Source organism: Olea europaea, chromosome 9, assembly GCF_002742605.1.
Source record: "Olea europaea var. sylvestris chromosome 9, O_europaea_v1, whole genome shotgun sequence".
Taxonomy (NCBI): domain Eukaryota; kingdom Viridiplantae; phylum Streptophyta; class Magnoliopsida; order Lamiales; family Oleaceae; genus Olea; species Olea europaea.
The window spans coordinates 12,311,267-12,316,350 of record NC_036245.1 but is presented as its reverse complement, the minus strand read 5'-3'; the positions used below and the strand labels follow the sequence as shown (position 1 = coordinate 12,316,350).

At 33.9% G+C, this 5,084-nt stretch overlaps 1 pseudogene; it reads left to right on the top strand.

Moving 5' to 3' along the window:
* The window catches only part of LOC111399968, a 5,038-nt pseudogene extending 2,656 nt beyond the window's left edge, over positions 1 to 2,382 (top strand).
* The last annotated feature ends 2,702 nt before the right edge of the window (positions 2,383 to 5,084 follow it).

Here is a 5,084-nt window from a genome sequence, read left to right as displayed (position 1 = left end):
TGATGAATCTCCATGCCAATCAAAAGGTAGTTCTTGAGGTGGAGTACAATGAAGAGGTGGGAACTGGTCATGGACCATCATTGAAATTCCTTACATTAGTCTGTCATGAGTTTCAGAGAAGTGGTTCGGGAATATGGAGAGCTGACCATGTCTCACAACTGTATGAAGAGTTTGGAGGCTGAGAATTCTGAATCTTTAGCGTCTCCCTTTGGACTCTTCCCGTACCCTTGGTTACCTTCACTGAGTACGTCAAGTGGCATAGAATTTTCAGAGTGATAAGAAAGTTTGTTCTTTTGGGACAGATGGTTGCGAAGGATCTTCATAACAGAGGGGTTTTAGACCTTCCATTCTCAAAAGCATTCCATAAACTCATTCTGGAGAAGGTATGCTGCTTTTGGTATTGACCTAATATTTATCATCGTTCCTAATTAATGTATTATTGGCATTATTTTCATGCAGAAGGTCACCGTGTATGACATCCAATCATTTGATCCTGGATTCGGTATGGTTCTATTAGAGTTTCAGGCACTAGTTGAAAGAAAAAAAAATATTCAGAATCTCTTGGGAAAGAAAATTCATCCCAGCTTGACCTACGCTTTCGGAATACAAGAATTGAGGATCTTTACCTTGATTTTACCCTTCCTGGGTATCCAGATTATGCTCTTATTGCTGCATCAGATAAAATGGTAGGCTTTTTTTAAATCTCCCTATGTCTTCTCATTACGATGAGATTCTGTTAATAAATCACTGACTCAATTCATTTTATGCACCAATTTTCCTAGGTAAATTTGTTTAACTTGAGGAATGTGTTTCACTCGTTGTTGATGCAACAATAAAATCTGGAATATCTAGACAAGTGGAAGCATTCAAGCGGGACTTTGATCAGGTTTGTGCCCATCGTTTTCCTTATCTCTTCAAGTTACTTTCTGCCAGTAAGAATGACTTAGATGAGATGGTATGGTGAATAGGAATAAAACAAAGGCCAAACTCATTTGCATAGATTTGTTGCATTGTTCTGAATGCACATTTACTGCCTGATTCATGTAGCTGTTCTTCAGAATTAAAAAGGGCTACTCTCAAATTTTTGTCACAGAGTTACATATGTGATTTGAATTAATTTCCTTGCCATGTTGAATGGGTTTACTCATTTCTGGTCATTGTCATATGAGCTTTCTTTGGCGTCATTTTGATTGCTTCACAGACAGGTCACTTTTCTTTCAAACTTTTGAAAATGTCATAGTAGTTCGTAATCGTGGTATCATTTTGTTTCATCGTACCATGGTGCTCTCTTTAGTCTTGATGTAGTTTAACTTAATTGCGGTTTACTTGATTCACCATATTGTGAGATTTTATATTTGTCCCCTGTTGTTAATAAATGGTTTTCTCAGGTCTTCCCTATCAGACATCTCAAGGTTTTCACTGAAGAAGAATTTAAGCATCTACTGTGTGGAGAACATGGATCGTGGAATGTATGTATATTTCACATATTCTTGACTAATTTTCAGTCTCATCATGAAATAACTTATTGTTGGTCTGGGAGGCAAATAATGCTTTTTTGTTTTTTCCTGAACAGTCAGATGAACTTTTGGATAACGTTAAAGTTGATCATGGGTACACATTTAGCAGCCCTCCCGTCGTAAATGTTAGTGTCATTCTATTGATCATTCTTGATTTCAGATGTCAATAATAATATCTCTATTCAACTATTTGCTCTCTAATCTTTCCTATCAGTTATTGGAAATTGTTTGGGAGTTTGATCGTGAGAAGCAACGAGCATTCTTGCAATTTGTAACACCTCAGCTCCCTACTGGTGGATTGGCTTCTCTCAACCTTAAATTGACTATTGTTTGGAAGGTCAAAATAACAATCCTTCTCTGTTCGTTTTTCTTTTTCTATCATGACAACCTGTCCACATAACAAATTTTTCCTTATTTTGTGTTCTTTTTTATACAGCATTGCAGCACAGGGGCAGATGCCGACCTTCCTAGCACGATGACGTGTGCAAACTATCTGAAGCTTCTTCCTTACTCTTCAAAAATCGACCCCTTTTTTTCCTTTGTCACTTCTAAGTAACCTTATTCTTTACTCATTGCTCAAATCTAATTTTATGCGTTCGTTTCTGCAAGAGATTATGAAAGAAAAGCTCTTATATGCCATAACAGAAGGACAAGGGTCATTCCCCCTTTCTTAGAGTTGAATTTAAGAGAGAAAATAAGACAATACAAAGAGAAGAGAATTGTATTGAATTGTGTGATTTGTTTACAAGAGAGGTATCCTATTTATAACCTAATTTGAGAGTAATGTTTTCCTTTCTAACCAATGTGGGACTAACTATCATTTACATTGTACATTGTACCTTGAGGATTGAGTTTCCAAACTCAAGTTGGTCTTCATTTTACCACCTTGAGTTTGGGGGGGGGGGGGGGTGGTTATTTTTTATAGTCGGGCCAAGCTATGAGAAGGGGGCTGTTAATGTATATACAATGTACAATGTAAATGTTAGTTAGTCCCATATTTGTTAGAAAGGAAAACATTCCTCTCAAATTAGGCTATAAATAGGATACCTCTCTTGTAAACAAATCACACTAGTCAATACAATTCTCTTCTCTTTGTATTATCTTATTTTCTCTGGTTCGGTGATATCACCAGTAACATAACGTCGAGCTTTCTGCTCTTAAGAAATCTTGACGTAGCCTGAGCCCATATAGTGTAGTTGAGTCCTTCCATGACAATGGCAATAAGTTGTGAGGCCTCAAGATGCTCCATAATGTGCACGAAATTAGAAGAAGATAGAGATAAAAATAACAAGAATCGAACTGAACTGGTTAGGAAATGACTGATAGAGTGATGGCTAAGATGATGTCGATGGAGAGTAAGACTCCGACTATAGCGACGACCTAACAGGTATGAAAAGGATATACAAGAGGTTTTCTGATGTAAAGGATCCACTAATAGTGGCAATCACAGAGCATACTCAACTCTTGATATATCGAGAACACTAAAAATAGTAGCTATAATACCAAGTTAAATTTAAGAGAGAAAATAAGACAATACAAAGAGAAGAGAATTGTATTGAATATTGTGATTTGTTTACAAGAGAGGTATCCTATTTTTAGCCTAATTTGAGAGGAATGCTTTCCTTTCTAACCAATGTGGGATTAACTAACATTTACATTGTACATTGTATATACATTAACACTTAGTTTCTCATAGCTTGGCCCGACTAGCATAGAATAATAGCATGTGAATGGTTATTAGGTTAGTTGGGAGGGCCTGATTGAGCTGTACAAAAGGAAGCTCCAGCTGCAGTGGGAAAGAGTAAATATAACAGTTTGAATTTTATTATCTATGGACATCTCCATGTACGAATAGTGCACGGGGATTCCACTTTGTAATTTATCTGAAGCAACTTAAAAATATTTTTCTAGTTTCTCTTATACTTTGGAAGTTCTTGTTTTTTGTATTTTTAAGTTGCTAAATTCTCGAAGGATGTCCAATTCCAATAGTTTATTTCTTGTTTTGAACAGATTTGGATTCTATTTTCCAATTCAAATTAATTCGTAGTAAAAATATATCTCGTCATTAGAGAAACAGCAAAGTGTACCAAATTTTGGCTTGCGGGTTTCTAACTGGAACAAGTGTAACAAAGACATCTGTTAACTTCATTTTATTTTTATTACAATTGAAATCATAAAAAAAAAAAAAAAAAAAATGTATCCATACGATAGCATTAACACATAAATAATAAATAAATAATAAGAGTATTTTAATCTTCATCAAACCTCGCTCCCTCGTCTCTGATTTCAAGTCACCGAAGACAAAGTGTGAACAATTCCGAATAGAGAACCAACGACTTATTAGTCCACGCTTTGAGAGTTACTATAGTCTACAATCAATATATAGCGAGTTAAGCTTTGATCGACTTCATCTATTAACAGAAATTTTACTTTTCATACTTTTTTGAAGGTTGAATGACATTCGGACGTATAAAGAAAAAAGACTGTTCTCATTTTATTTAAATAGTTAATTAAGTGAAAAACGTAAATGAGTCGCAAATAAGTTTATCGAAAAAGTAAGAATCAAAAAGTAATATATTTATCGCAACTGAGATGGTTTTGGATAATGAAAATTTAATTTCATATTCGATTGTGATTACTCTGAAAAAATTATGTCGTCTTGTTTGTTTATCATTATTTTGAAACTCTTTTTTTTTTTTTTTTACAAACTTATTTTCAATCTTACATTCTTGTAATAAAATATTTTGAACGTAAATTTAAAATTAAAAATAGTAGACAAACTTGTGTTAATATCAAGCACCAAAGTTAATAACAAAATCCCATAATTAAGTGCTTGTTTGATAGAGATTTTGATAATTGATTTTTTGACTGTTAGAGATAATGTGGATCTTGTTTATGAGAGAAGAATTAAAAAATGACGGCTGTAACAGTGAAATAACGATAAAAAAATTGATTTTAATTAATTTTTTAACTGTACCAAACAAGTTTTAATTTATTAAGCAACTTAGTGCTTGTTTGGTAGAGATTTTGTTAATTGATTTTTTTAACCGTTAGAGATAAAGTGAGTCCTATCTGTGAGAGAAAAATTCAAAAGTTACAGTTAAAATAGTGAAATAACTATCAAAAAATTGATTATAATTGGATTACAATCCCTACCAAACATGCACTTATTAATCTAGGCCTAACCAGTCCATTTACAGTCGACACGTCACGGCCGCATCTCGCTAGGCACGTGCACACTTAAAACTTGATGTTTCTTGCTTCACGTATACCTTAGTGCCTCAAAACAAGTATCTTCTCCATCCTCACCAAAATAATTAACTCAGGAAAATAGAAAAAAGGGAAACAAAAAAACAGAGAGGGGAGAATTTAACTTTTTTGTAAATTAACAGAATTTCTATCAATTCAGGTGATTCTCTCTCTTTTCTCTCAATTTTTATGTATAATCGTGTATTTGTGAAATAAGTGCGTTACGTTCGATGTCTTTGGTTTTATGAATGCTTTAATCCATGCATGATTTGTTTGTGCATCAGTACATGTTCTGTTTATAGGATTATTTAATGTCTG